Source organism: Prionailurus bengalensis, chromosome A2 (genome assembly GCF_016509475.1).
Source record: "Prionailurus bengalensis isolate Pbe53 chromosome A2, Fcat_Pben_1.1_paternal_pri, whole genome shotgun sequence".
Lineage (NCBI taxonomy): Eukaryota > Metazoa > Chordata > Mammalia > Carnivora > Felidae > Prionailurus > Prionailurus bengalensis.
The window spans coordinates 21,733,723-21,759,145 of NC_057348.1; the positions used below are offsets into that span (position 1 = coordinate 21,733,723).

The window sequence follows — 25,423 nt, forward strand, 5'->3', positions numbered from 1 at the left end:
GAACATATTCCACCTGCTTTACTGTTGGAAAACTAACAGTCTCTCAAAATGGAGTGCTGGGGTGCCTGGGTGGCTCAGTTGGTTAAGTGTCCACTTTGGCTCAAGTCATGATCTCACGGTTCATGAGTTCAAGTCCCACATCAGGCTCTGTGCTGGCAGCTCAGAGCCTGGAGTCTGCTTCTGATTCTGTGTCTCCCTCTCTCTCTGCCCCTCCCCCACTCACACTGTGTGTCTCTCTCTCTCTCTCTCAAAAATAAATAAGTGTGAAAAAAAATTTTTTTTAAATGGAGTGCTAAAGAGACTAATACAAAAACAGAGACTGTTATGCTATTAAGAAATTAAATATTTTATACTAACTTTCCCAAAACTGAAATCATGTTATTATAAATAAAACATCCAAAAGACTAATCAAAATCATCTAGAAACTTGCTGGGATGCCTGGCTGGTTCAGTCGGTGGAGCATGCAACTCTTGATCTCGGGATTGTAAATTTGAGCCCCATGTTGAGAATAGAGACTACTTAAAAATAAAATATTAAAAAAAAATCTAGAAACTTGCTCTAGGATTTGATTATAATGTTAGCAAAAACACCCACCGGTCGATGGAAAATCTTTCTCCATCTGCTCTCAGTACGGAGCCTTAAGTGGATATAGTCTGACCCATTCACAAAAAGTGCTAAGTTATAACTCATGCGTTAGTGTGTACTCAAAATAATAAATTCATTTCTTCAATCCTTTACCTACAGAGTAAATCCTTCTAACAGAGGGAATCATAAGTAACAGTTAAACCAAGAATGGGCAGAATATAGCATCATGAGTACAACTCTCGATGACATTCGTGGCTGAGTTGTTCAGAGCCGACCAGAGGCAAGCATTCTGCTAAGTTCACCTTTCTATCCACCACTGTTTCAAAACTTCATAATACTGAACAAAATGCAAGAACTGTACCACCAGATACAAAAATTCCAGATAACAGGTTCCTTGCAGATTCTGGAGTTAACTGAAACTATAACAGACATTCACTATCCTTAATGAGTCATGAACTCAGGATGCAAACCTCACCGGTTACAAAACATGATCTGATACCATCTTACCTTACATAAAAGAAGAGATGTTTTCTTAAAGACGTGTTAACGATTTTCAACAAAAGAATGGGTAAAAAATGATGAACTGATGACCATTTCCCGCTGCCTTTTATCAGAAACATTTTTACAAATTTCTGTTGCAAAAAAATACATTTTGGGGCGCCTGGGTGGCTCAGTCAGTTAAGCATCCGACTTCAGCTCAGGTCACGATCTCACGATCTGTGAGTTCGAGCCCCATGTTGGGCTCTGGGCTGCTGGCTCAGAGCCTGGAGCCTGCTTCCGATTCTGTGTCTCCTTCTCTCTCTGCCCCTCCCCCATTCATGCTCTGTCTCTGTCTCAAAAATAAATAAAAACGTTAAAAAAAATTAAAAAAAAAACAAAAAAATACATTTTATTTTAGAATATAATCATGACTTCTAAAAATCTTCTGTGAAGAATGAATGACTTGTACCTTGAAACAGAAGACTCTCAAATTGACAAAAAAACAGCGTGACTCCTAAGAATGAACAGCGATTTAAAATTGCATCATTTTTGTCATATACTAGGAAATGCTCATAACTAAGTACTTACTGTGTTTACTTTGGGGTTTTTTTTTTGTTTTTGTTTTTGTTTTTTTGCCAAAATGTTCTCATAATGTTGTTATTATTAGAATAATCAGTTAATTAGTATCTTTATTTCACAAAGGAACGTGGCTCATTTATGAAGGATCATTTTCTGTAAAAACTGTCTTGAGGTGAAGGAGGAAGACAGCTGAGCTGACACCTTATGACACCTATCATAAGGCATTATGCTATATGATACCTCATCCATTCCACCACCTTTGCAATATTCCTATTTTATTTTCTTAAAATTTTTTAATGTTTATTTATTTTTGAGGGAGGGAAGGGAGAGAGGTAGAGAGAGAGAGAGGGAGAGAAAACGAACGAGCGGGGGAGAGGCAGAGAGAGAGGGACACACAGAATCTGAAACAGGCTCCAGGCTCTGAGCTGTCAGCACAGAGCCTGACACGAGGCTCAAACTCATGGACAGCGAGATCATGACCTGAGCCAAAGTCGGATGCTTAACCGACTCAGCTAACCAGGCACCCCTGAAATATTCCCATTTTAAAGGTAAGGAGTTGAGGCTTAAAGAAGTTTTTAACTTGCCCAAGGTTACACAACCAGTAAGTGACAGCCAAAACCAAAACCTAAGTTTGTTCTCCACATACCAGGCTACAACTCAAAAATCATAATCTTTACACTTAAACTTTTTCCAAATGGATTTCCTCACCTTCTATCATTTCCTCTTAGATATTTTACCGCACATTCTAAAGCCCCAATTCAGGAAAGAATACAGACCACTTTGCAGAAAGTTTTTAGAACCACACTACCCAATGAATCATTTAACAATAAATAAAAAAAATCCATCTAAGAGTTGTCACGGGCAACAGGTATTCCTTGGTAAAAAGTTCTGAAGAAAAACAGCACATCTAGTCCTACCTTGTAACTGTACAGCCATTTACAACATTCTTTATTTGCAAATCACAAAATCAGATGTCCTAGGCCTGACAGGGGTGTCCTAGGCTCTCTTGGGACTGGACTCTTGAGAGCAGACAGGCCTTCACTGAGTGTTGATGGAGTGAATAAATCAACAGACACAGCTGGCATCAACTTCAATACAACAGAGAGAAATCATGAAGTGGGAGGGCCCCCAAAACGAAAACGTAACACAACCTCATCTTGGGGGGCCTGGCTGGCTCACCTCATAGAGTGTGAGACTCCTGATTTTGGGGTGGGGAGTTCCAGCCCCACACTGGGTATGGAGTATACTTAAAAAAAAAAAAAAAAAAAAAAAATTTTTAAATAAAGCAACCTCACCTCAATAATCATTTAAAATGCCAAAATCATCTTGGAGTCATATAAAAACCAAGAGACCTCCATCTACTCATTTTCTAGTCAATTGTTAACTACTGGCATGTCTAAAGACTGTGTAATGATATCTCACTGTGTTTTTTCTTCTTTGTGCGCAATCTGTTTTTTTTTTCTTTGCATTTCACTGTGTTTTCATATCTATTCCCTCAATTAAAGCCACAAGTGTGGCTGTAAACAAAAAGAGAAAGACAGACAGGCAGAAACAAATATCAGCAAAGATATAGAGAAACGACAACTCTCACATATTGCTAGTGGGAATGTAAAATGACACAGCCACCTTGGAAAAAGTCTGGCAATTTCTAAAAAAGTTATGACTCGGCAATTCTACTCCTAGATACCTATCCAAGAAAATATTACACACAAAACTTGTACATAACAGCATTATTTATAACACCAGAAAGTGGAAACAACCAGAATGTCTATCAATTGATGAATGGACAAATAAAATATATCCATACAGTAGAATATTGTCTAGCAATAAAAAGAGATAAAACACTGATACATGCTAAAACATGGATGGACCTCAAAAACTTCATGCTAAATTAAAGAAGCCAATCACAAAAATTCATGTCTATCATTTATACAAAATGTCAAGAATAGGCAAATCTAGGTGCACCTGGGTGGCACAGTTGGTGAAACTTCCGACTTCGGCTCAGGTCATGATGTCACAGTCTGTGAGTTCAAGCCCTATGTCAGGCTCTGTGCTGACAGCTCAGAGCCTGGAGCGTGCTTCAGATTCTGTGTTCCTTCCCTCACTGCCCTCCCCCCACTTGCGCTCTGTCTCTCTCAGTCTCTCAAAAATAAACAAATGTAAAAAAAAAAAAAAAAAAAAAAAGAATAGGCAAATCTAAAGAGACAAAAAGTAGAGATCGCCTCGGGCTGAGGAAGGAGGGGGACAGGGACAGGAGGTAACCACTAATGTGTACAAAGTGTCTTTCTGGAATAATGAAAATGTTGTAAAATTAGATCACGATGATAGTGGCACACCGTAAATATACGAAAAACCAATGAATTGTGTAAGCAGGTGAACTTTATGATATGTAAATCATATCTCAATAAAACTATTTTTAAAATAAGAGAAAAAATAAAGTCTACAATTGTCTTTTAATTTTCTGCCTCAGATGGTAAGGTATGCAGTAGAGAAGATTTATTTCATCAAAACCAATATAAGTTTTTCTCTTAGACTACTGTCTTTTTTAGTATCATACTTTAGCAGCAAAAGAAAATTTAGAGCATTCTAAGATACAGAACATAGTTATTAATAAATTAAAGGACAATGGAAGAGGGGCGCCTGGATGGCTCAGTCGGTTAAGCATCTGACTTCAGCTCAGGTCATGATCTTACAGTCCGTGAGTTCAAGCCCCGTGTGGGGCTCTGTGCTGACAGCTCAGAGCCCGGAGCCTACTTCAGATTCTGTGTCTCCCTTTCTCTCTGCCCCTCCCCTGCTCATGCTCTGTCTCTCTCTGTCTCAAAAATAAATAAAAACATTAAAAAAAATTTTTTTAAAGGACAATGGAAGAAAAAGTACTAGAACTCTTTTTTTAGGCTTAGTAATTTAGAATTTACTTTTGTAAAAGCAAGTTGACAAATATTAAAATGTTAGCTGACTCAGTGCATTTCTGTTCATTCAAAGATCAAACTCAGTTACTGCTTTTCTACAACTAGCCACAGGAGTTACAAGGGCACTCCTAAACTTGTAATGTAAACTGAGAAAAATCTGCTTAAAACATAATGCCAAGAGGCGCACCTGGGTGCCTTAGTCAGTTAAGCATCTGACTCCTGATTTCAGCTCAGGTCATGATCTCACACTTTGTGAGATCAAGCCCTGCACTGAGCTCTGCAGTGCAGAGTCTGCTTGCTATTCTCTCTCTTCCTCTCTCTCTGAGCCACCCCCCCAGCTCCCTCCCCTACACACACACACACACACACACACACACACACACACACACACACACACACGCCTGTTCTCTCTCTCTCTCTCCCTCTCTCAAAATAAATAAACTTTTAAAAAAATGATTTAAAAAAACAATGTCAAGAAGAAGAAAATATAAAATCCAAGTGTTTTATGCCTAAATTCATTACAATGCCTCTAAAATAACAAAACATTAATGTGGGATTATCTGTAAATGGGGGTACATTATATTACTATCTCTTCATTTGTGTATGTTTAAAATGTCCCATAATAGGAGCACGTGGGTGGCTCAGTCAGCTAAGCAGCCGACTTTAGCTCAGGTCATCTCATGGTTCATGGGTTCAAGCCCCACATTGGGCTCCGTGCTGACAGTGCAGACCCTGCTTGGGATTCTTTCTCTCCCTCCTTCTCTACCCCTCCCCCATTCGCTCTCTTTCTCTCTCAAAATAAATGAATAAACTTAAAAAACATAAAATGAAATAAAATGTCCCATAATAAAAAAAAGTCCCAAAATAAAAAGTTAAATAAATAAAAGCAAATGCCTCTAAGAAGTCAAAAGTAAGTGTCTCTGGTCACAGATATTTTCCTGGCTCAAGTGCACTCTCTTGCCACTTGGAGATTTAATTTAGGGGCGCCTGGGTGGCACAGTCGGTTAAGTGTCCGACTTCAGCCAGGTCACGATCTCGCGGTCCGTGAGTTCGAGCCCCGCGTCAGGCTCTGGGCTGATGGCTCGGAGCCTGGAGCCTGTTTCCGATTCTGTGTCTCCCTCTCTCTCTGCCCCTCCCCCGTTCATGCTCTGTCTCTCTCTGTCCCAAAAAAAAAAAAAAAAAAGTTGAAAAAAAATTAAAAAAAAAAAAAGGAGATTTAATTTAAATGAATTGATGACAGGTTCTAAAAATGTTTTCATAAGACATCAACTCCTTGGGAACACATGAGCACACAGGAAAGCAGGACTGCCCTGCCACCTGCTCTGGGTCACAGCCTCCCAGCCCCTGCATTGTCAGCCCAGCACCTTCCTACAGAGTCTCCAATAACCACGGTTCCAAACCAGACCAACTTCAGGGTAGGAATAAAACCATTTGAAGGGAGAAAGTAGGGGAAGCATGCAGAAGAAGAAAATAAGTGATTTTTGCTTAAATTCAAATAGAACATTTTTCTCACAGAATTTTGATGAGGTAATAGTTCTAACATGGTGTCTCAAATTCAGAAAAGGACATTCAGAAGACTAAACAGGCAAACACACCAGAGGCCAGAGTCCCTCCCACCCCTCAGTACAGTCGTTCCTCGCAAGGATTCCATCTCTATAGCATTCAATAAAATGCTACGGCTGTCAGTAGAGATGCAAATATTAAGCCTTCATTTATTTGGTGACACAAAGGACACAAGAATCTAAGCTGCTCTGCCAGTTAATTTTTTTGCTATAGAAATTATTCTGGTGTGCGGGAAAATAAAAATAACAGAAGCATATTTTCAGTTTGTTTGGATGAAGAAAATAATTTTTAAATCCTATTACAAAGTTAGGGACTGAACTAGATACAATTTTAAGAAATCGATTACATGCTTACAAGTGAATCCATGAACATAATGAGACGGATCCAAACCAGCACATGAAAGATTCATTAATTTATGTTTACAAGTAGCACAGGATCATCCTTAAATAAAAGTAATCAGCATTACAGAAATCGAAAATAATCTGGTGAATGAAATAAGCTGGTACTTGAACATAAATTATTTAACTCATCAAAAAAAACATGATAAATTACGCTCTGAAGAGACCTTTTTAATAGCCCTCAGAATTTCAGTTTGTAAGAAGAAAAAAGGATGTGAATTTCATAAAAAAACAAAATCATGGTAGAGTTCCAAATCTATAAATATAACCATTGCACAGGATTTCATTTTGTTGGGGGGCGGGGGGGGGGGAGGAGTTAGTTCCTTGATCTACCAATGACAAACTTCACATCTAAGAAACATACACTCAACCTAAATCCCTGGGCCAGTCTTAATTGGGGCCTAGGGTAGTGAGGAAAAGGGCAAAGGGAACAGGGGTCCCACCAATTCCTAACTTTTCCACTATTTTCTCCCTCCGCATCATGAGAGATTAAAAATGCTATCATCTAGGGGTGCCTGGGTAGCTCAGTTGGTTAAAAACATCTGACTCTTGATCTTGGCTCAGGTCATGATCTCAGAGTTCGTGGGTTGAAGCCCCACGTAGAGCTCTGCACTGACAGTGCGGAGCTTGCTTGGGATCCTCTCTCTCCCCCTCTCTCTCTACCCCTTCCCTGCTCACTCGTTCTCCCTCAAAAATAAACTTTAAGAAATGCTATCATCCTAATAAAAATAAGCTTATTATTGATAGATCAATGCCATAAATATTGATGAGTACTGAACATGAATATGGTTAGCAATCAAATATATTTAGACTTTGTTGCCCTTGTTATAAAGTCAGAAGAGAAAGGAAGGGAGAAGAGCAACAAAATGCTGGCGATTGGCCTTGGGGGAAGGGGAGCGAGGGACAATTTCGGCAGCAGAGAAAGGAGCACTTGGTCAGAGGTACCATAAATACAAGCCTGTCACATCCTAGGCCTGTAAATGACAGCAAGACTCTGAGTAACCAGTCTGTAATCAGATTAGGAGAGGCCAGTATGATCCTTTAGGTGACAGAGATCTAATCTGGGACACAATTGGGCCTAAATACAGATTTACTGAACTCACGGAAATGAGCACTTAATCATGCTAAAAGATCATGGCCACAGTAAAGATATGTTTCCTGTCGTGTTCCATTTCTAGAAGCTGAGTTCAGTTTTGTGGTTCAACACATGGATGTGACTAGGCTAAGCTGGGATTTGATTCTTAGCTTTCTATGTTTCACTCATGATCTCAAATCTTACCCTGTGCTATTAATTTGGCATCACAGCCCAAACTACTCAATTTAGTTTGTCCTACAGCTAAGTTTATCTCCCCAAATGAATTAAATAAATACCCCCTGTGCTGGACAGTTTGTGCCAGTACTTAGCCCCAAGCCTACCCTTCTAGACTGTCCCCGAATCAGCGAGCCTGAAATCTACATTTCCAGGCCCTTGTATCTGGGTTCCCCCATGAGGCTCTGCCAGCAGCCCCAAGAGGAGGACAGGTTCCTACCTGGTGATAGTGAACTCCAGCAGCATCAAATCAAAATGGGGGTGTGTGGGCTTTAAGTAATACCACATTCCCCATTTGTTCCTCCAGCCCTTCTATCTAATTCCTAGAGATATACCCCTTTTTGACTGAAGCACCTGGAGTGGTTTCCAACTAGACACTAACTGACAGTCCACTAAATTCAGAATTTATATAATTCACACACCAGGTGAACCTATGCTATTTCTGTGCTAAGAAATATTCATTCGTTCATTCACTCATTCAACAAATTTTTACTGCACACCTACCATAGGCCAGACCCTGTGATAGGTGCTAGACACACAGGAGTAAACAACACAGACAAAAATCCCTGTCCTCAAAGAGCTTACATTCTAGTGGAAGGGAGAGATAATACACAAAACATAAATACAACACACAGTGTTAGATAATCAATGCTTAGGAGAAAAAAAAAGTAAACTAAGTAGGGCAGGGATATGAAGCGGAGGAGGGCTGAAATTTTAGATACACAGGTCACGGAGGTGATTTTTGGGAAAAGAGCCCAAGGAAGTGAGGGAGCCAGTCGTGCACATATCTACAGGAAGAGCATTCCAGGCAGAGGAACAACACGTGCAAAGGCCCTAAGGAGGGAGCCTTCTTGCCTGCTAGAGAAAAGCAGGAGTCCTACGTGGCCAGAACAGATAAAGGGAGGAAGTCTGAGAGGTGGGGGGTAGGCCACAAAGCCTTGTAGGATACAATAAAGACATTAGCTATAGTAGTAGATTCTGAGGCAGAGAAGTGACATCACACGACTTAGCTATCAACAGAATCCCTCTGTGTCAAGGGCAGACTTGGAAGCAGCAAGGGCAGAAAGCAGGGGACCAGTTAGGAGACTACTGAAACAGTCCAAAGGAGACTGGATGATAGCTAGGACCAAGGTGGTGACAATGAGGACGCTGAGCAAATTCTGAATAGATTGTGAACTCCTACCTGATCCTTAAAAAGTCAGGGGCTGGTCCGTGAATCTTGCTGGAATTCACACAATAGAAATTCCTACAGGACTCCTACCCAGTGAGAATATAATAGCTTTAGCCAAAGAAAATTAAATTGTAAATTAACATTCTGCAATAGTCAATACAGGGAAAAACTATGTATAACATGATACGTTTATAATATTTTTAATATTTTTATAGAAATGTAAAGAATCAATATAGAAATACAGAATTTATAGTACCTATAAATTTAGCTGACCAGATTAAAGTATTACCTTATTAGCTAATTTCTTTTAATTTTTTTTAATATTTATTTTTGAAAGAGAGAGAGAGAGAGAGAGAGAGAGAGGGAGAGAGGGAGGGAGGGAGGGAGGGAGGGAGGGATAGAAAGAAAGGGAGACACAGAATCTGAAGCTGGCTCCAGGTTCCAAGCTGTCCCACCAGAGCCCAATGTGGGGCTTGAGCTCCCAAACCGCGAGATCATGACCTAAGCCAAATTTGGACACTTAACTGACTGAGCCACCTAGGTGCCCCATTATTAACTATAGTTCTAAGAGAAAAATAATCATATGTAAATTTTCTAGAAAGCAATGAGAAATTTTTCTTTCTTTTTTTTTTTTAGAGAGAGCGCCAGCACGCACATGAGCCAGAGACAGGCAGAGAGAGAGAGAGAGAGAGAGAGAGAGAGAGAAGGCTCCACGCTCAGTGGGGAGCCCAATGTGGGGTTCAATCCCATGACCCTGGGATCATGACCTGAGCCAAAGTCAAGAGTCAGACGCTCAAGTGATTCAGCCAACCAAGCGCCTGCAATGAAGAATTTTAAAACTAGAAGAAATCTGAAAGTCCCATTCCCTTCATTTTTGGATGAAGGCAATAAAGCCTAGATATAAATGAAACTTGGTCTTTCTTCATGCACCAAAACATAGTTTAACAGTGGATGGAAATATTTCTGAAATATATCTTTACTTTCTTGTATGTTTAAGAGTGAGGGTCCTGAACACATTCTCAGTTTTCCTTGGTAACTCCAGCCTCTCAAAAGAACCCTTATGTCCAGCCCCAAAGTAATGCTGGGCTTTTGCTAACTGCTGCCACCACTATCTCCACTCATAGTCCTCCCTGCTGAAAGGGTCTGCGTTGAACATGAGACTGGAAACTAGTTCAGACCCATTCATAAACAGAAGTGAGACGAGGTAAGAACCAAAGAAGAAAAGTCAGCTTTAGTACACAAGCTTTATAAATTGTTATAAAATTGCCAACACTTAGAAATGGATTTTGCTTGTTAAAGGTGTTGGGCTGTGTTGTGGGAACGAAGCTTGCCCCCAAATGGATGGCTGGAGCAGCGATGTATGTGCAGTCCTTTAGAGAAAGTTCTGCCCCAAAATGTAATTCATCACTCCTAAGAAAGCATAAAATTTTAAATTATTTAAAGAAAAATTAACTTTTGACCATTAGTACTACAAATATCACCACATATAAAAGCAAATTGCTGGGACACCTGGGTGGCTCAGTCAGTTAAACATCGGACTCTTGATTTCAGTTCAGGTCATGATTTCACGGTTTGTGTGTTCAACCCCCCATCAGGCTGAGACTGCCTGGGATTCTCTCTCTTTCTCTCTCTCTGCTCATCCCCACTCGTTCCGTTTCTCTCTCTCTCAAAATAAACAAACTTTAAAAACTTAAAAAAAGAAAAAAAAGCAAATTGCCAAGGTAATATTTACTTCTCAAACAAGAACTTAAAAGTATAAATAGCAGGGTCACCTGGGTGGCTTGGTCCGTTAAGCATCCAACTCTTGGTTTCTGCTCAGGTCATGACCTCACTGTACGTGGGATGGAGCCCCAAGTCGGACTCTGTGCTGACAGTGCAAAGCCTGCTTGGGATTCTCTCTCTCCCTCTCTGCCCCTTCCCCATGCACATGCATGCTCTCTCACTCTCCTCTCTCTCTCTCTCTCTCTCTCTCTCTCTCTCAAAAATAAGCAAACAAACAAACAAACAAACACCCAGAAAGTATAAATAGGAAAAGTAACAAGCTTTAACAAACAGGCACTTCTTTTCATCTACAACCTACCCCACCAAAATTCTCTAGTCAGCTGACATAAACTTACATTTCTGGTCCCCTTATTACCATTCTACCGAAACTAGTTTATTTTAAAAATTAATCATAAAAAAAAGTTTAAGATTAACCTGTATTGGAAAGGGAAGATTCACAAAACTGAGAACCATAAATCGAAACAGTGAAAATGACTCACATATAAGCACTCAACATAATAAGCTCCCTCAGCAATTAAAGAGCAAATACGGGAGCTCAACAGATAACATAAAGTACAAAGTTTGGGGCCCACTAAGGACATAATATAACTCTTGCCAAGCTGCACGCTCACAGCCAGAGGATGAGTTTTCCCTCCACCCCCATGTCCTGACTACTACACACTCCTCCAATTCCAGGTGGGTCCCTGTAGGCCTAAGTTCCAGATGTGAACAGCCCAGGAAACATTAGAGCTACCTCTTTGCTTCCTCTACTGCTTTCAAAGAGAAAGAGCTAGAAGGAATCTCACCAGGGTTAAAGCTTTTAGGAGGAAACAGTGCTAAAGATAAAGGCTTGGAAAGGGATTTTTAAAGGAAAAGTTCAGGGTTATTTTCTTCTTTACACTGAGCACTTCCTCCATTAAAAAACCAAATAATTTAGTTTATCAGAAAGCCTTACACTAACAATATATGAATAAGTATTCACTGATCACTCATTCCCTGACCTTTCCTCCCACAAAAATGATTTCCCAAAACAATACCCTGTAAGACATCAGCCCCTCCCACACCCCTGCCAAAATACATTCCACGGCAGGCACTCTGTACCTCTTTTGACAGCACTTAAACACGAGCTATTCCGTGGCATGTCTTACCACAGAACTGTAAGCTTCTCCAGGGCAGGGAGCTCACTCCACTTGGCATTCCTTAAACTCCTGACACTAATGCTTCACACTTCATAGCTATTTAGCCATGGTATAATGGTTACCTCTGATTCAGTACTGAGGGGAAAACATACAACTTTCTTTGGCAGCAATAACACTCCTGCCACCAGGGAGGAGCACTGCTACCTTCACAGGAGAAAGAAATCCGTCTACCTCTGCCTTAGGTCAGTACCTCGGACTCGTCCTAGGGTGCGCACTAGCCAATCAGGAGCACCTTTTTCAACAAGAATGAATGGAAGAATCTCAGAGCTCGTTAAAGCAGAGTCCCTGTATAAATGCATCGGGCATTATCCACAAGTAATCGGCTTGCCCTTCAAATTCTTCAAGTGAAAACATGTCTTCAAGCCACCTGTTCTTTAAACACTCAATGGTCCAACTCACCAGGCTCTCCTGTGGTCTTACAAAGCCTTTCACAAGATAAAGAATCTGACTAACCTACTGATTTCTATACTTCTCATATCCCTTCTTGTAGGCACCTTTAAAACTTGCTTTCCGACATAGTATCTGATACTGTGTGACACTTTCTTCGCCACAACCCAAGTCTACAAGTCACAGCCTTCTGCCTGCCTCCATAGGTCAGAACTACTCACTAGAACATAAAATAAGTGGCAGAAAGAAGGCCACAGCAGAGCAAACACACTTGGCTCAGGAACACCCAGGGGCACCCTTAGTGGCTGACCATCACTACAGCCAAGAGCAATGACGCTCACAGACCACTAGCACACGCCCACCTGCCCGCCACTGGCTCAGCGTGCACATCCTCTGAACACAGGACACAGTCATGGGTTAGGACGGTACGAACACAAAGAGAAAGAATATACTACCAAGAACTGTCACACATGTTTTGAGGAAAGTATTTTAGAAGCAACAGCAGTACACAGAGGAGACACTGATGGGGGTATGAATATGTGCTCTGAGTAGTGTTCTGAAGTGTCATAACTAAGAACTCGGACTACTGGGATATACTGAGTTGAACAGGGTTCAACTACAGAATGCATCAACATTCCAAATTCAGTTTCTTCAGAAATTACTGTACTGGAACCAAAGCATCATGTTTAAAGCTCCTTGCCAAGTAGCTCAAATAAAAATCAACTGGTTTTTATTTTTTAATTTAGGTACATATCTGCCAAACGAGCAAAGGAACACAAATATACTTCCAGAAAGTGATATAATTTGTTAGCCAATCCATGGTGCTACAATTGTCTCAAAACCAAAAACCGAAACAAATTATCTAAATTTGTAACAAGCAGCATGCACTCAGGGCTTGGACTCTAAAGGCCTGGTCCACACGTCAGCAGGCTATGGACATCTACGGACATCTACAGAATCTGCAGACGCTTCAGGAACTCAGTCTGCGGCACCTCTCCTGCAGCAGGGAAAGGGGGGAGAGTGGCAGAGCCGGCAGAAGGCCTCTACATGACTCTGCCTCTTACTACGCTTACTCCACTGCACCCACTTCCTCTTTTCTCTGGATTTGGGGGACAGGGGCGGGTTGGAGAACATTTTTCTACAGATACACTAACTCAGAAAAAAACTTTAAATATTACAAAGCTCATCTTAATCCAAGCACATTCAGTTATCATTAATCCATGGTAATGTTTGTAGCATTAAAAAACTGGAAATAACACAAAATGTATACAAATAGGGAACTGGCTGAATAAATTAACATACATCCTGGGAGCACCTGGCTGGCTCAGTAGGTAGAGCATGCGACTCTTCAGCTTGGGGTCATGAGTTCAAATCCCATGTTGGGCATGAAGCCTGCTTTATTTTTTCTTAAAGAAACATTTTGTTTAACGTTTATTTATTTTTCAGAGAGAAAATGTGTGAAAGCAGAGGAGGAACAGAGAGAGAGGGAGACGGAGGATCTGAAGCGGGCTCTGTGCTGACACTGGAACAGCCTGACATGGGGCTCGAACTCATGAACTGTGAGATCATGACCTGAGCTGAAGTCAGTTGTTTAACCGACTGAACCACCCAGGCGCCCATGAAGCCTACTTTAAAAGAAAAAGAGGAAGAAAAAGAACAAGGTGCATCCAATATAACAGACGCCTAGATAATCATTAAAAGAATGAGGCAGGGGGCGCCTGGGTGGCTCAGTCGGTTAAGTGTTGGACTTCGACTCAGGTCATGATCTCACAGTTCGTGGGTTCAAGCCCCACATCAGACTCTGTGCTGACGGCTCAGAGCCTGGAGCCTGCTTCAGATTCTGTGTCTCCATCTCTCTCTGCCCCTCCCCCACTTGTGCTCTGTCTCTCAAAGGTGAATAAATGTTAAAAAATAATAATAAAAAAAAGAATGAGGCAGGGCTTTGTGTACTTTGATATACCTCAGATATTTTAAATGAAGGGTACCGGTGCGACTGGGTGGCTCAGTCGGTAAAGCACTAACTCTTGGCTGTGGCTCAGGTCAAGCCTGCTGTTAGCACAGAGCCTGCTTAGGATTCTGTCTCCCTCCTGCTTGCTCTCCATCTCTCTCAAAACAAATAGAAATAAACTCAAAAAAAAAAAAAAATGAATGAAAAGAGCCCTACCAATTTTTTTTTTAAGTGGGTAGGGAAATATATGTTTTTATACAAATAGAATTTTTCTGGAAAGAAAAAAGAAAGTAGGAGTAACAGTGGCTTACAGAAGGGACTGAAGGTCTCAGTAAAGGAGTACACTTTTTCACAATTTGAAAATATTTTACTAGGTACACGTATCCCTGTTAAAATTAACAAGTCCTTAAGTCTGTGATTATGATAAAATTAAAGCAATGGAAGAAAAAGTGTTGCTATTAAAAGCAATCTCAGGGCGCCCAGCTGGCTCAGTTGGTAGAGCATGTGAGTCTGATCTCAGGGTTGTGAGTTCAAGCCCCATGTTGGATGTAGAGATTACTCAATGATAAAATCTTAAAAAATAAAAATAAAAATATGCAATCTCTTCTTTCTTATCCATCTCTAATTCTTTGCGGAAAAATTTGAATTTATTTAAACAAGTGTGGAGTGGATATACAGAGGTGCACTCTACCTTCCTCCTCCAAAGCCATAGCCAATTTCTTGCCATAATGTTAAAAAAAATTTTTTTTTTTCACTTGCTTCTCAAACCAAGATGCAAAAATCTCCTAAATGTCTGGCTCTAATGTAACCAAAGTTTAAAGGATTCAAATACATTAGTAAGTCCATAACTAAAGTCAGTTACATTTCATATGTTAATATTGTGTTCTAATCAGATTTTATGAGGAAACAGTTTCACCGAAGATCTTCTTATCTCTAAACTTACAAAGAACTTTAGAATTTCTGAAGAGTCCAAATTTCCTACTCACCCCAGCAGAAGTCACTTCAGTAAAAAAACTAGAGGGTTTCTCCCTATAGCTTCAAAATTTCCAAAGCTTCTCCAAAGCAGGACTGGGGAGAGGGACTGCAGATAAAGCTTCAGTAAGCATGTCCAACTCTCCTCCACCTCTGCAGATGCCTTCCCTGGCCTCAGGGACCCCAGAGCACCGATTCAGTTAACAACAGTGAGAGGCCAGCGGATCCGCTCAGTCTGATCCCGAAGCTCAGCATGGGGCTCACACACCTGCCAGTAACAGGCTCTCATCAGTCAGTCACACCTGGGCAAACGAAGTGGCAGGTGGCACAACCTCACCCCCACACAGAACCAGACTGCTGACCACCTCTACAACTACTACCAGAAAAAGTAAAGCAAATGACTGTAACTAATGCCCTCCAACTGGATTTTTACTAATGGAAGTATATTTGTTGAAGACCTATAGATGTGCAGTTACCTTGGAAAAAATGCTAAGTTGAAATAATGACAATGAAGTTAAGGAAAGAAATTTTGCTAACCTAAAACATTAACCAAAATAGATACTCTAAGCAGCAAAATGCTGAGTTCTCATGAAAAAAATTCTGAACATCCAGAATTAAACTATATAACACTGTACAAAAATCTCTGGACTCTGGGGGAAAAAATGACTTCCTAGATCATCTACAGGTTGGTTGTTTATTCACACCTCCATTTAACATAGATGTATTTGCCATGCACTATCTCAGTAGCAGGCACGCCATGCTGGTTAAGACAGACCCAATTCCTCCTCCTGCACTGCTGGTGGGGATGCCAAATGGTGCAGCCACTGTGGAAAACAGTATGGAGGTTCCTCAAAAAGTTACAAATAGAACTACCCTATGATCCAGCAATTGTACTACTGGGTATTTACCCCCAAAATACAAAAACATTAACTGAAATGGATACATGCACCCCTGTGTTTATTGCAGCATTATTTACAAAAGCCACATTAGAGAAGCAGCTCAAGTGTTCACTGACTGATGAACGGGTAAAGAAGATGTGGTATGTACATACAATGGAATATTACTCAGCCCTAAAAAAAAGAATGGAATCTTGCCATTTAGAACATGGATGGAGCTATGGGGCGCCTGGGTGGTGCAGTCGGTTAAGCATCCGACTTCAGCCAGGTCACGATCTCGCGGTCCGTGAGTTCGAGCCCCGCGTCGAGCTCTGGGCTGATGGCTCAGAGCCTGGAGCCTGTTTCCAATTCTGTGTCTCCCTCTCTCTCTGCCCCTCCCCCGTTCATGCTCTGTCTCTCTCTGTCCCAAAAATAAATAAAAAAAAGTTGAAGAAAAAAAAAATTTTAAAAAAAGAACATGGATGGAGCTAGATAGTATTATGCTAAGTGAAATAAGCCAGTCAGAGAAAGACAAATACCATATGATTTCACTCATATGTGGAATTTAAGAAACAAAACAAACAAGAAAGGGGAAAGAGAGAGAGAGAAAGGGAGAGAGGCAAATCAAGAAACAGACTCTTAACTACAGAGAACTGATGGTCACCAGAGGGGATGGGGTAGGGGATGAGGGAAATAGGTGATGGAGATTAAAGAGGGCACTTGCTGTGATGAGCACCAGGTGTTGTATGGAAGTGTTGAATCACTGTCTTGTGCCCTTGAAATTAATATAGCATTCTGTTAACTATACTGGAATTGAAATTAAAAACTTAATTAAAAAAAAAAAAAAAGACCCAGTTCCTGTCTTCATGAAGTTTACAATAGTATATGCAAGAACAATGCATCAGGGCATTGTCGAGTTCTCCCACAAGGAGCAATAAGGAAAAACATCACTGGAGTAGATTTTAATATTCTCTACAGTGTGCCTTCAAAGCATATACAATAAATTAAATTTTTTAATTTAAATACAAAAGTGAGCTGAAAATAAGATAATTTCATATAGTGATAAATGCCATAAAGAAAACCAAACAGCCATATGAAAGTAGTACCTGGAGTGAAGGTAAGGATATTGAAGCAAGTTTCACCCCTGAGCTGAAGCCCCTATCATCCTATGATGAAAAGGAACTAACTATAATAAACTTGGTGTGCTTGGAGGGACAGAAAAAACATGGGAAAGCAGTGGAAACATGGCAGAGACGGGTAGGGGACAAATCACGAAAGGCATTACAGGCCACAAAAGGAGTTTGGATTTTACTGTAATGACTACGGAAAGTCACTGGCAGGCTCTAAGCCTGGGAGTGACAAGATGGAATCTGACTAAACATGATAGCTTCTTCTTTTGTACACAATGCATTTTTCTGGGGAAAGAAATGTTACAGACGGTGGTACTGCAATGCTGCCTGTGTGCCTCCATCAGCCGTAGTTACCCACCACCTGCTCTCTGCTAGGCTGTGTGAGGTACTGATGGGGAGGAAAACACGGTCTCTGACCTTGAGCTCACGTTCTGGTAGAGATGAGAAACACTGAATACATAATTACAACTGTAATATTTGTAAGAGTAGAATACTAGCACATGAGCACCCAGGGTAAAAGGTAGTTAATGTGGCCAAGAGCAGTCTAGGAAGGGAGACCTTACACACGACTGGAGTCTTACAGGGCAAGCAGGGATTTCCTCAGTGCATTCCACTCTGCACAACACCCAAGCCACTGATGGGACATAAGAAAATGTAGGGGCTGTAAAGGCTCTTTCTTTTAAAGTATATTATATAGAATTTTTATGGTGGAATGGGGGGGGGGGGGGACGTTAACACATAAAACTTGCAACTGTAAGTTCACAGCTACTGCTTAAATAAAATTTTATTAAAAACTTCAAAAGCACAAACTTCCAATTATAAAATAAATTAAGTCCTGGGATGTAACATACAGCACAGCAATTATAGTTAATAATACTGTATTGCATATATGCTAAGAGAGTAAATCTTAAAAGTTCTCATCACACACACACAAAAAAGCTTTGTAATTGTGTGTGGTGAAGAATGTTAACTAGACTTGCTGTGGTCATCATCCCCTAATATATACAAATATTGAATCATTGTGTTGCACACCTGAAACCAATACAATGCTGTATGTCAACCATATCTCAATTTTAAAGTTAATTGTCTTTTAAAAAGAACTTCAATTATGTGGTGTTCCCGCCACACAAAAATGCAAGTCTACATGTCACTTCAACAAGTGGATCTGTGCTGTGTGTGTGTGTGTGTGTGTGTGTGTGTGTGTGTCTGTGTATGTTACTCGTCATGAGCTGAGATTAAAAACTTGTTTTATTTTTTTTTTAATTTACTTATTTTGAGAGATGAGGCACAGAGAGAGGGAGAGAGAGAATCCCCAGCAGGCTTCATGCTGTCAGCGCAGAGACCAATGCAGGGCTTGATCCCATGAACTGCGAGATCACGACCTGAGCCAAAATCAAGAGTCAGACACTCAACCAACAGCACCACCCAGGTGCCCCTAAAATTTTTTATTAATACCAACTTTTCTCGCAGCCATTTTTATACTCTCCCCATCTCAAACAAAAACAGGGTTTCATCAAAATTTTCAAAGAAAAAATCCAAATACTCTCCACTTAGATTCAAAAATGATTAACTATTTCCTGATTAGCTTTATCTGTGTATACGTACGTACATATATGTATACTTCCTGAGCTATCTGGAAGTATTGGAGACATCATGACACCTCACCTCTAAACGCTTCAGCTGCTGTCCCCCAGGAATAAGGGCATTCTCCTATATAATCACAATGCCATTAGCACACCTAAAAAAAATAAAAAGGAAAAATAATCAACAATTCCTTAATCTCATCTACTATCAGGTACCTAGTTTTAAAAATATTTAAGTATGGGGGTGCCTGGGTAGCTCAGTTGGTTAAGCATCCAACTTTGGCTCAGGTCATGATCTCATGGCCTGTGAGTTTAAGCCCCGTGTCGGGCTCTGTGCTGACAGCTCAGAAGCTGGAGCCTGCTTCGGATTCTGTGTCTCCCTCTCTCTCTCTGCCCCTCCCTCACTCATGCTCTGTCTCTCTCAAGAATAAACATTAAAAAAATAATTTAAAAAATTTAAAAAATAAAAATATTTAAGTATGAAGAAAGGGCTTTGTTGAAAACCTTACTGAAGTATTTTAATAAACTGATTAGATTTATTACTTGTATTTCATTATTTTTCATTTTTAAGTGTAATAATACTTTATGAAATTTAAGTTAAAAATCAAATATTCAAAAGTCAACTTTTTAATATTAAAAGTGATTATGGTAATTGAATACGACAAAGAGCATGAAAGTGCTACACGCAAGATTGACATTTCTGAAGTGCTGTGTTAGTGGAAGGACACTCTAGACAGAGGGACATCCATGGAAAAGGATTTGCAGAAGAGCAGGGTCTCGGTGAGGCTGGGGGCGGGGGGAAGCATGTGAGAGAGAGGGAGATGAGCGGGACACGTCACACAAGAGGAGCTTTTCGAAGATTCTGCATGCTTTTCGGAGGAGTTTGGACTTCATCCCCACTGGCAGTGAGAGTTCTCCATGATAAAATCGAATTTGTTTAGAGAGCTCTATCTGGCCACAGTGTCAGATTAACTGGAGAGCAGGGAAGATGGGGGGACCATTTGGAGTCAATAGAACAATGTTTACATTTTTCACTACAAATACTTAACGTTTTAGTAACACTGTGGGTTGAATAAACCTGCTATACTGGTCAAGGGACAAAACAAAAACAGTAAAATTAAACTAAGTTTATCTTGAATGTTCATGTCATAGAAGTGCAGCTTTAAAGACAGAAAAGTACAGTCAGAAGAGACATGTAAATTTTGAAAGAAGCCGTTGGGCACTTCTGAAGGTTTCAGCATTTAATGGAGCTGGCTCTTTTAATACCCAGTTTCACTTTCCAAAGTGGCTTTCCGTTTCCTTGGCAGATTCATCACTGGCACTAATTTTATGTTTACCAGTCACAATTAAAAATTTCCAAAGGAAAACCAATGGGAAAGAGGTGGGTGCAAAACATAAAGCGATTTTCAAATACACAGAGTGCCCTCAGGGCAGTACTAGAGGTAACTGCAGAAGCTCCCTGTACAGAGTCCAGGCACTGGATGCCAAATCTGCCCGGAGAAGGAGGAAGAGAAGGAGGAGGAGGAGGAGGAGGAGGAGGAGGAGGAGGAGGAGGAGGAAGGGAAAGGAGGGAGGAGGAGGGGGAAGGATGGGGGAGGGGAGGGGGAGGAGGGAGGAGGAGGGGGGAGGATGGAGGAGGGGGAGGAAGGAGAGGAGTGGGGAGGAGGTGGGAGGGGGAGGAGGAGGGCAGCCCTGGGAGGCTGGCTAAGCAACAGGGCAGGATGGGATGCTAGCCCTTTACTCCCTTCCCCCAGGAGACCTCTAGTTTCATTTAGGTTACATATCAGGCTTCCTAGAAAGATTTCATTTGAACAAAGGGTTCCATAGCTTTAAAAACGTTTGAAAGCTAACAAGTCTGAGTTGCATGAACGTTCTTAAGTCAGAGGCTGGTAACTGAAGAAGACTGAGTTCCACAGGAGAGCTGCCGCACGATGAAACAAACACCATTACTACCATCGCTGAGGAGGAATGTAGAGAAGGAGATCTCGGCAGACAGGCCTACTGGAGGAGTAGCAGCTTTGGGGTAGAATAAGGAATTGTTTTGGACCTGTGCATTTTGAGGGACCAGTGGGGCATTCAAATTGGAAAGGTCCAGACAGTAAAGGACATGTGGATACAAAGCTTAACAGAAAGGTTTAAGAGGGCTAGCTGGTCTAAACGTGGATGAATCCACCAAGAGAGCTGTAAACAGAGAAACAAGGGTGGGTCTGAAAAGGTCATGGAAGGCAAAAAGAAAAGGGTCTTCCTCAAGACAGGACCCTGTGGGGCCATCCACACATAGGGCCACTTTAGGAGGAGACCCTGAATTTGCAATAGCCTGTGTCCGATAGCAGAGAGGGCACAGGCTAGACTGGTTAGAAATGGTTTTCTACAAAGCAGAGGCTACAGAAAGGCAAGGGGGTAAGAGTAAGGGTACTGGCTAGGAAGCAAGTGAAAGACTGGACAATGGGTCCAGATCTGAAAGGGCTGGAACTCCGAGAAAAGGGAGATCACAATGAGATGGGGGAGTATGGAAGCCTCCTGAGGAGGCTGTAGAAAAACACCACACCAGAATCTAAGATTTCACTAGTAGAGGTATTCTGGAAAGAGCTCCTTTTAGACGTGTTAATAGGAAGCCAAGATGAGGGTAAAGACTGGGCGGGGACATTGGGACAAGGTCTTCAGAACCCTGTAGTGCCTTAAGGCCCTGGGTCTGGCAGCAGGAGTCATGCAACCCTCCTCAAGCACTCATTGCAAAAAAGGGAGATCCACCCTACAAGGGAAGGCCACAAGAGCCCACCCAACTCTCCATTCCCTTGTCATGCCCACTACTGGCAACCGGATCTGACAACTGAGTCATTTAAAGCTGCTCTCAGTTCACCCTGGAGACCCTACATGCCCCTTAAGGAAAAAGCACCCTCCCACCCCTGTAACATCTAGGAGCAGATCTGTTTCCCAATTTATGTACAATGTTATTTGTATTAATAATAAAAACTATGTACATTTTAAATGTAAATATAACTCATCATTGAAGACTGGGAAGCCAGCTTTAAAAAGGCAACAAAATGGGGGGCGCCTGGGTGGCTCAGTCGGTTGGGCGTCCGACTTTGGCTCAGGTCATGATCTCGCGGTCTGTGGGTTCGAGCCCATGTCAGTCTCTGTGCGGACAGCTCAGAGCCTGGAGCCTGTTTCGGATTCTGTGTCTCCCTCTTTCTCTGACCCTTCCCTGTTCATGCTCTCTCTCTCTCTCTGTCTCAAAAATAAATAAATGTTAAAAAAAATTTTTTTAAAAGGAAACAAAATGGAAATAATAAACATTAATTACATTGAGAAGTTGAGGGGTCCAAATATCATAAATGACCATAATCACAACAACAAAACACTCAAAGTTTTTCAAATTTCTACCTTTAGTTACCAGACTACCTACTCCTGCCCATTTTGCTCAATAATAAAAATGAAAACGAATAAAAAGGAAACTATACTCCTGGAAAGAACACCTATCTACTAATTTTTTTTTTTAAAAAGGAAAGGATGTGGCGCCTGGCTGGCTGGGTTGGTAGAGCATATGACTCGATCTCAGGGTTGTGAGTTCAGGCCCCGTGCTGGGCAGGAAGCTCACTTAAAAAAAAAAAAAACACAAAAAAAGAATGTCTCATCTAACAGTTTACTCACAAACACCAATGTTTATTTTAAAAAATTAACAAACTGACTCTGGTGTATAAATTGGGTTTTTCAAAATATCTAACTGACAATTCAGGAGCACCAATGATCCACAATAGGGAGAGAATGGTGTAAAAGAGGTGCTCACTAGTGTCCTAGGGACGGTATCTGTCAAAGAAACTGACACATTCAGAAAAACCTTACTGACTCTAGAAAGCAACTAACCACTCTGATTTCCTTAAGAACTGAGCAGTAAGTTAAGGCACAAAAAAAAAAAAAAAAAAAAGAAAGAAAAGGAGAAAGAAAAGAACAGAAAAGAAAAAAAAAATCAGGCTTCATGCCATTGTCAATTTTTCAAGGGTTTCAAGAAAGATAATCAAAAGCAGCCTTGTCAAGAAGGCAGTCGTAGGAGCGGTGATCAAGAAATGCCCCAAAGTATCTGCCCTCTTCCAGTAACAGAGTATTCAGGAGACTCACCCATGTTTACTACACTAATACAGGCATTTAAACAATAAGAGTTAAAACAACAATGAAAGAAAAAATGTACAGCTCTTTAGCCATTCTGAAAGTGCTAACTGTTCAACGTGTAATCCTTAATTCTGTCAAACCTGCTTTCCCTCTATGACTGGATATCTGTATTTCACAAATGCAAAGTTAAAGTAATACAATAAATTTAAAATATAAAGCATTATTTATGTAGTAATATTATTAAGTAGATTATTGAGCCTCTTTAAAAACTCACTAGTTTTCCATGAATACAGAAATGAGATGTTAAATATGGCAAAACCTCAACTAACCGGAACAGCTGGTCAATGAGTCACTGACTAATCAGGCCTCTCAGATAGCTGAAGGCCTATTTACAACTTTGAATACGCAAACTTTTTTGGTTAACTGTTCTGGATAGATGTTTTGACCCAGACCTACACTGTGAACACGTGATCACACGGTAAGATGTAATCCTAAGACACACAGGGCTCTCTGTTCCACCCAAGTGAGACCCCAAACTGTAGCAACCCCTGCTTCTACACTTTCCCGTCTTCCACCCCGTTGGCACAGTCTGCTTCCATCCATCTCTGGCATCCCAATAACCAAGTATGTCAGGACCTGTTCTCCCAGCTCTGCCGGCAACCTACAGAGTTCTTCCACGCAAGATAAACGAGTCCTAGTGTAGAAATCTAGAGGTTTCTGTGACCTCTATTTTACATGCTGTGAAAACACATTTTAAAAAATGTACTTCCTCAAAAAGAAATTCTGATGCACATGCTACAGTACCTATGGATGACCCTCAAGGACACTATGAGGAAACAAGCCATTCACGAGAGGACAAAAACAGTATGATTCCACATATATGAGGTGGCCAGAGTAGCCAAGTCCGTAAGAGGGAAAGTAGAATGGTGTTTGCTAGCGCCTGGCAGGGAAAGGGAAATGGGAGTTACTGTCAGTGGGCTCGGAATTTCAGTTTGGGAAACGTTCTAGAAATGGATAGTGGTGACAACTGCCTGCACAACATCGTGCATGTATTTAACACCACTGAATTGTACACTTTAAAATTGTTCTCTCTCTCTCTCTCTAAAAAAATTTTTTTTAAAAAAAGGGAGCACCTGAGTGGCTCAGTACGTTAAGTGTCCAACTTTGGTTCAGGTCATGATCCCACGGTTTGTGGGTTTAAGCCCTGTGTCGAGCTCTGTGCTGACAGCTCGGAGCCCTGAGCCTGCTTCAGATTCTGTGTCTCCCTCTGTCTCTGCCTCTCCCCCACTCGCACTCTCTCTCAAAAATAAACATTAAAAAAAAAGTAAGTAAACAAATAAAATGGTGAATTTGGGGGCACCTCGGTGGCTCATTAGCTTGAGTGTCTGATGTCAGCCCAGGTCATGATCTCATGGTTAGTAAGTTCAAGGCCCACATCAGGCTCACTACTGACAGCACAGAGCCCACTTTGGGTCCTCTGTTCCCCTCCCTCTCTGCCCCTCCTTCACTTGCGCACGTTCTCTCAAAAATAAACGTTAAAAAAAAAAAAATAAAGTGGTAAATTTTATGTTATGTATATTTTACAAGCAAAATAATTAAAAATTTTAAATATAGGGGTGCCTGGGTGGCGCAGTCGGTTAAGCGTCCGACTTCAGCCAGGTCACGATCTCGCGGTCCGTGAGTTCGAGCCCCGCATCAGGCTCTGGGCTGATGGCTCAGAGCCTGGAGCCTGTTTCCGATTCTGTGTCTCCCTCTCTCTCTGCCCCTCCCCTGTTCATGCTCTGTCTCTCTCTGTCCCAAAAATAAATAAATGTTGAAAAAAAAATTTTTTTTAATAAAAAAAATAAAAATTTAAATATAATGAAGATTTACTTCCTCACTGTGTTCACTATGTTCTAGACAGGCGACATGCTAAGTGATTCTGTGTCTTCTTCATTCAATTACCCCAAGAAGGTTATTTATTTACACACAAACAAACATGAGCCAAAATGGTACCTTAAAATTATGATTCCAAATTACCATATATTGTTTTTCACACGGAGAAAGCATGCTTTACAGGAAATGACCCATTAGAAAGACCACTAGTAAAAATTCAGAGGCCAGAAAGCACTCTAATGTGGGCAACAAATAGACGGGAAAAGAACGCAAAACTAGCAGTAGCTCATAGGTAGCCTTACCACTGAGGAGATGCTACACAGCGACCACCTCAAATGTTTTTTTAAAACTCTGCAGGAGGGGGACACCCGAGTGGCTCAGTCAGTTGAGTCGGACTTCAGTTTAGATCATAATCCCACGGTTTGTGGGTTCAAGCCCCACATTGGGCTCTCAGCCGTCAGCACAGAGCCCACTTCAGATCCTGTCTCCCTCTCTCTGTCCCTCCCCAGCTTGCGCTCTCTCTCCTTCTCTCAAAATTAAAAAAATGTAAAAGGAAAAAAACTATCCAGGGTAACAGAGTGCCTGGATAGCT

General features: G+C 41.2%; 1 protein-coding gene across 4 annotated transcripts in view; it reads right to left on the bottom strand.

The window, feature by feature from the left end:
• SFMBT1 (Scm like with four mbt domains 1) overlaps positions 1–25,423 on the bottom strand; it is a 129,316-nt gene that overhangs the window by 97,984 nt on the left and 5,909 nt on the right. For 3 of the 4 annotated variants that reach the window (XM_043587630.1, XM_043587629.1, XM_043587631.1), the window contains exon 2: positions 18,932–19,004. The exons of the other annotated variant lie outside the window; for it this stretch is intronic. The gene's annotated coding sequence lies outside the window, so the exon portion shown is untranslated. The remainder of the gene's footprint in view (positions 1–18,931; positions 19,005–25,423) is intronic. 4 annotated transcript variants of the gene reach the window in all.